This window comes from Tiliqua scincoides, chromosome 4, assembly GCF_035046505.1.
Source record: "Tiliqua scincoides isolate rTilSci1 chromosome 4, rTilSci1.hap2, whole genome shotgun sequence".
Lineage (NCBI taxonomy): Eukaryota > Metazoa > Chordata > Lepidosauria > Squamata > Scincidae > Tiliqua > Tiliqua scincoides.
The window spans coordinates 43,148,513-43,155,956 of record NC_089824.1 but is presented as its reverse complement, the minus strand read 5'-3'; the positions used below and the strand labels follow the sequence as shown (position 1 = coordinate 43,155,956).

At 43.4% G+C, this 7,444-nt stretch overlaps 1 pseudogene; it reads right to left on the bottom strand.

Annotated features, from left to right (window-relative positions):
* Window positions 1-1,447: 1,447 nt before the first annotated feature.
* Window positions 1,448-1,567, bottom strand: LOC136649957 (5S ribosomal RNA; annotated as a pseudogene).
* Between the last annotated feature and the right edge of the window lie 5,877 nt (window positions 1,568-7,444).

Below are 7,444 nucleotides of genomic sequence, written 5' to 3'. Positions count from 1 at the left end.
CACTTGCCCAACAGACTGAGGCAAAGAGGCAAAGAAGGAAGGCCCACAGCCAGGGAGACAGACCAGGGACAGACTGCACTTGCTCCCAGTGTGGAAGGGATTGTCACTCCCGAATCGGCCTTTTCAGCCACACTAGACGCTGTTCCAGAACCACTTTTCAGAGCGCGATACCATAGTCTCCCGAGACTGAAGGATGCCAATGAGGTGTGATGAGTAGTATTGCATGCTAGGCTGGTGCAAGTTGTCACAAAAGTGCCAGAAAGCACTTTGTGAAAGCGTGCCTGCAAGGATCACCAGTTGGAAGGTCAGAGCTTTTCCACTGGTGCCAGTGCACCAGCTATGCCTATTGGAGCAGGTAAGTCCAGAGCAGGTAATTCTGAGTAGGGTGATCACCGAGTAGGGTGATAAAAGGGGATTGGACAAGTTTCTGGAAGAAAAATCCATTACGGGTTACAAGCCATGATGTGTATGTACAACCTCCTGATTTTAGGAATGGGCTATGTCAGAATGCCAGATGCAGGGGAGGGCACCAGGATGCAGGTCTCTTGTTATCTGGTGTGCTCCCTGGGGCATTTGGTGGGCTGCTGTGAGATACAGGAAGCTGGACTAGATGGGCCTAAGGCCTGATCCAGTGGGGCTGTTCTTATGTTCTTATGGTGTAGGAGGGCAGGGAGGAGTGTAATAGGGTGGGGGAGGGGAGTTATGGGATAGGGTGAGCAGACTGTGCCTGGGAGGGAGCGGGATTGGCACACCATATCCTATCCCCCTTCCCAGGCCGGATCTGCCAACATGGATGAACTCGAACTTGTGCCAGTTATATCACCGGTGCAGGTTCAACCATTGTAGTTGCTGGGGCTTATGTCCTGCTACCTCAAGGAGACCTCCAGCAGCCAACATTCTATAGAATGCTGAGAAATTCTATTCATTCATGATTGTTGTTAGAGAAACATATCAAATAAATCTATATATTACATGATCAACATGGGATTGTATGCAAATTCTTAGAATTCTATAGATTGGAACAGGCAATGTTTACTAAAAAATAAAACACAAGAACAATTAAATAGTATTTTATACTATGTAGGAGGGCAGGGAGGAGTGTAATAGGGTGGGGAGGGGAGTTATGGGGTGGGGTGAGCATAAATTAAATTTGTAATTTAATATTGAATATTATTTTTTGTTATTCATAGCAATTATTCATAATTACAACTGAGGCAAATACGTACTAATTCATGAATCATAGTGCCTTTATGAGCAGTGTACTTGGGATTAATAAAACCTGCAACATGGTTAATTTTAATACTCATTATTTGTTACAAACTTTAATGGCACTTTGACCAACATTAATGGTGCTTTGATCAACATTAAACATTTTTTAATAATACAAAAGCTCCATTGGCTTTAGGTTGATGGTTGGCAACCTTCAGTCTCGAAAGACTATGGTATAAGCCTACAGTACCCGGTATTCCCCGGCGGTCTCCCATCCAAGTACTAACCAGGCCTGATCCTGCTTAGCTTCCGAGATCAGATGAGATCAGGCATGTGCAGGGTAACAGTTGCTGTCAGTCTTGCAGTAGCACTTCATGAAACTTCCCTGGTTCCAGTTATTCCAGTCTATTCTTTTTCATGTTGCTGACTCATCAACTCATTCCATTAATCAATGGAATGCCAAGATAACGTGTAGGAAATAGTTGTGTACCTCCTGTTTTGGGGTGTGGTAAAGATAAGTTTAGATTACTTAAATTGAAACTTTGTCTTGAACATATGCATGCAATGTACATGTCTGCTTCTAGAAACCATTCTCTCTCTCTCTCTCTCTCTCTCTCTCTCTCTCTCTCTCTCTCTCTCTCTCTCTCTCTCTCTCTCTCTAAATTTAAGTATGAGGGGTTGCAGGAATCAAACATACTCATTTATGGCTTTATCTCTACAGATACAGGGATAGCTAACCTGCCAGGAGAAGAGACCCTTGAAATGTAACTTAGACATCTGGAATGCAGTGGATACCATCAGAATGCAGTGGAGACCTTCAAAACGGCACCTGTGAATAGCCCAGGTAGCTTTAAAATGGCTGTGGGAAGCTTCAGAATGGCAGATGCCAAGGATACCTTCAGAATACAGCAGATAGCTAAGAACAGATCACAAATGGTACAAGGTAACAGCCCAATCCTGAGCTGCACAGAGTGTGGGGCTGCCACAGTGCCAATAATGGCTACTGCGGCATCCAGCATGCCCCAGGCAGCTGCTGCCACCCCCTCAGGAGAGGAGACTTTGTCCCCTTCCCCCAAGTAAAGGAAGTAATCCCTGCAATGGGGCTACTCTATTCTACAGCAGCTCTGGAGCTCCTGCAGAATCAAAGAGTTCCAAGTTGGGTCGCATGGCCCAACACAGAGCTCAGGATCTGGTGGAGCTGAGCTCCACCAGTCCTACCCTCCTTCTGCCCCACTCCCTCCCCCACCATGCCTCCTGTCTGCCCTCTCCTGTCCTCCCTCCAACTCCCCCTGCCCAGAACGCCTCCTTCGCACCTCCCTCCATGCCCCCACTTAACTCTCTGCCCCCCGGCAGTTCAGCCAACCGCAGAGTGGCAGAGCACCAGTTTTCCACCAGTGCCAGCCCAGCACTGACTGGCACTGGGCTAGCTCTGGTGCTGGGCTTGCACTAAGCCTTGCAAACATGCCTTATGGCACATTTGCAACAATGTGCCCCAGCAGTAAGCCAGCACACTGAGCTCAGGATTGGGCTCTAAGTCACACTCTTGTTCTCCACAGATAAATGAATCTGCAGGAATGGAATGTGTGAGTAATGAGGATCGACTATATGTAGTTTATTTCTGCCTATGGATGTTTATCTCTTTGCTGGTGTCATCAGGATTAGCATCATGAGTTACATGTTGGAGTGACTGACGCTCAGAGTTTCTGCCATTTTCCTAAATTGTCTCCATTGTCTAGTGTGAGAGGTGAACATAATTCTTGCAATGCATTTAACTAGGCCAGACAATAATCTTTTCTCTCTCTTTCATTCCTCTCCCTCCTAAAATCTAACTTCCCATCTCTGGATATTTGTGCCCAATTCCATCCCTGTTACATACACATTCCACCCAGCCAAATAAGAGTACAGGTCCAGCCTATTTATACACAGATTTTTTATACACTATTTGACTCAACATGAATGGCCCCTGCAAATGAGAAGGAATGTGCTGATCCCTGGAGAAGGGGACAAATGCACCCCTTTAAAATCAGTTTAAAAAACTGAACAATCCTTTAACAATAGCCTCCTTAATGAGAGGGGGGGGGGCAGCTGGCTGACAACCCATCAATCCTACTCTCTCTGAGCACATGAAAGAAAGGTGATCATTTTGCATTGGTGAAGGGAGGGGCTGAGTGAAGCGTCTTGTTCTCGTCTGAGTGAACCTCTTGGAGGATGACTGATTGATGGATTGTCTTCTTAATGACTCTTATCTTACATCACAAAAGTCAGCAAGGCTGTTTTTAAATCACTGGAGCAACGAAACTTTGTTTTTTAAATTGATATGTTATAGTTTGTTTTTTGCCATCCATGTGAGTGCTTGGAATGGAACCCACGCAAATAATTAGTCTCAACCTGTACTGTTATTTGTGTAAATATATTGGGTTGTATTTGTGAGCAGAATTCTGTAACTGCAAGGAGAAAGACCTTTGCCTATACAATGGTGCCCCCTCTGCCCTTCAAAATCTGCATTTCAGGATCAGAACAAAAAAGTGTCATTGGGCTATAGCAGGTGGTGGTGGAGGGAATGTCTTGTTCCTTGCACATAGGCCTCAGGAGAGGGGGGCGGGGGCAAAACCCCCAGGGCCTGGACTTCCAGGGGGGCTGGGCCATGATAAACTATACTATACAAAACAAATTTATTTGGGTACCTCAGTCTCAGCCTATCCAAGGCTGTATTTCCACTACAGCTCTAATCCACTTTCAGTGTACTTCTATTACCCCAATGCATTTAGGTGGGGCAGGGTCAATCAGGCCATTGGCCCCGGGTGCAATGCCAGTTCTCTGTGGTCCTGTTTGCACAAGCACATATCACCACAGTATAAAACCCTTTGCAATTAATACTCATTTTGTTAGAAAAACTTTTAGTCCAACAAAAGCCATAAAGGTCGGTAAGGAAGTAGAGGAACATAAATTAATTCCTCTATTTTAGTCTGCGGTATTGCCCATCATCAGGGGTATAAATTCATTTTAACAGCTGTGGACAAATCTTTGGGATGTTGGGCTGAACTGTCGTACTTGCGAAAAGGTGCTGAAGGTTAACACACTCATCAGAGTCACATTAAACACACAAATGTGTTTGATGTGGTTTTAAAAATAAGGCACTACAGTTTTGCTCCAGGAACAACATTATGAGATTACATAACGAGAGTTAAACAGCCAAAGAACACAGACAAATCTCTTCGAATCACTCAAAAAGTGCTTCAGAGTACTTTTGTAAAGTAACTAGAATTTCTGTTGCAGGTGCCAATATCCACAAACCTAACAACGTATGTACTTCAGTTTGCAAAACTTTTCAGTAAGAACCTTCCTGATCATTCTTTTCTGAATACTGAATGTACAGTAGTGTCTCAGTTGTTATGTGCATCCAGACGCCTCCCCACAAGGATTCAATTCTGTTTTTAGAAAACCTAATTTTGTGCTATGCAAAATGCAAATTTGCCTTGAAAAATGAGATTTCCCACTTCCCCTTCCCCATTATAGAGATGTCATTGTGCTGTAGGTGTACAGGGCCACTTATTGGATAGCGCCTATGCCATCACGGGGTGAATGCCACACATTCTCTTCCATGCCTGCACCATTTTGTAAATTGTTTAAAGTAATTTTTGAAAAGTTGTTTAAACTATCCTATTGCTTGTACATGGGAATAATTAAAACATGCACTGAGCTGATTTAAAGGTAAGGCCATCACAGACATTTCACTCTAAAATCCATCCCTCTCAACCTCTATGCTCAACATGACAATTTGATTACGTGGCCCCTAAGTGGGTCATTACGTTCTGATAAATGGTATAAAAAGGGGGATTGCCATAGCTCCTTCTTGTCTGAAACACTTGGGACCCTCTGTATATGAATGCATTGCTTCTCAGGAACAACAAGAATGAATCATACCACATGAGGATGTGTGTGTGTTGGGGAAACTGTATTTCTGGAGGAGAAAAGGCTTTCCCAGGATCTTATTTGTAATTAATGTAATGGCAGAAGCAATAACTGGATATGCACGTAATGCTGGTATAAAGAGCCTGACCAACCTCTAGCATGGTTTAAGTGTTCCCTATACTAGCATTTTAAGACATTTACAATCTGTGTTTCTATTATATCACATATTTGCAGCAAATGGAAGCTATAATTTGGACTAGGGAAAGAGCAAAGGGCTGATTTACCAATATATCCAAGGATTTTTTTAAAAAAGAGAGGAATTAGTGTTGACCTAGCGGATGCCAAATTTAAAGGAAACCAGTGAAATTTGTGGAATTATGTTACGCTTGCAAATAAAATACAGTATGCATTTTACAGAAGCTACTTCTTCTTCTGTCCTTAGCTGGTGCTCGGAGATCAGGTTGTCCTCTCAGCTGATAAGCTGCTGTAGGTGCTGCTGTAGGTGCTGCATGTATCATGGCCAGACCCAATTCTCTTATTTGTCCAAGTGTATTTTCCTGTTAGCACCTAGAATGTGATGTTTATGATGCAGTGCTATTCCCTGCCCAAATACTTAGGAGTACAGCTGCAATCTTGTATACACACTTTCTGAGCATAAATTCCATTGAACACAAAGGAAAATACTTCTGAGTACACCTATTTGTGTAAAGATTGTCCTGGGGTAGCCCTATCCTAAAAGCGGCAGCACTGCCGGGTGCAGCAGTGCCAAGGCAGCTGGCTACATATGCATTTTGTGGTCCTATGGCAGCCACCAGAGGTCTTCTTGGGGGAAGGAAACTTTTGTCCCCTTTCCCTGGGGAAAGCCCCAAGCCCCACAATGGGGCTTCTCAAGTCCGCGTTGGCTATTTTGCTGATGCAGAGAGACCTTCTGGCCTGACCCAGAGTTCAGGATTCGGCAGAGCAGAATTCTGCCAGTCCCAACCCCTTCTGCTCCAGTTCCTTCCCCCCCAGCGCCCTGGAATGACTGTTCCTCTGCCCCCAAGGCCCTGACTGCTGGATGGCGCTCTTACCTAGCAACAGGCAGCATCAGTCAGTGTGGAGCCAGCACTGGCGCTGACTCAGCACAGGGTGTTGCAAGCATGCCTTACGGTACTTTTGTGACACCCAGCATCAGCCATACACTCATACCGCTGGTGGTAAAATGCTCAGGATTGGGCTCTGACAGCTCAATCCTATGCATGTTAACTTGGAATTAAGCTCCATTGTATTCAGCGGGCTTACTTCCAGGAAAGTGTGTATAGGATTGCAGCCTGAGTCTCACAGAACGTAATAGGACTTACTCCTGAATAAACATACATAGGATTATGCTGTAAATTCCCATTGCAAATGCTTTGAAACTGGCAGTATTTTATGCCTTCCAGTCACCCTGTGCAATTCTGAGAACATGATTTAGCAGAATAATATTCTGCAGATGATAATACAATCCAGTAGACAATAACAGCCACAAAATCTTTTCAGGGACTTATCTAGGTATTCTGCAAATTTTAATCATTTCTTGAATAACTCCTCTTCAAGTTTTTAATATGTATCTAAACAAAAATATACATAGAAACACGTCAGAGGCAAAAGCTTTCAGCATAATTAAAGTCTGAGCAACAGGCAGAAAACGAGGATGGTAATTAAGGAAAAGTATACCAAGGAGAAATTAGTTAATGTTAATAATTTTGAGTGTAGGTTGGCTATGTGATGTTCCAGTAGATTTTGAACTAAGCTTTGTGCACTATGGTTTCAGTAGCAAAGCAGACATCTAAGAAAAAAACCTACCCACAAAAAATGAAAACACACACACACACAGTAAGTAATTGCCCAAGGACATTTTTTTAAACTACCGTCTTAACACATATATCTATACTGAGTTTATTTTATATCTCTTGCATGTCCAGTTTTGAATAGCTAAAGATACTTATGCAGATATAGAATAGGGGATTAGATTGAAGCCTCTGGGCAAAACCTCTCTAGTTTAGAGGGCTGAAAAACAAGAAAAAGAAATGGGGAATTCAAGTGATTACACTTTTGTAAACATCCTCTCCTAAATATATTGCATGTTGATGTAGATTCATGTCAGTTGCTACGGTTCTGTTTCACTCTAATGTGAGCAAGGAATGGATCCAGGATGGTGTTATATAGATAGGAAAACTTGATTCTCAACAGCTGGGATCTCCAAGGCAGGCAATAGATTTTGTTTCCACTGAGTCCCATATGAGTATATAGCCATTCAACTCTCCGAGGAAAATTAAAGTGCAGTTTTGGTGCAGTGGTGACA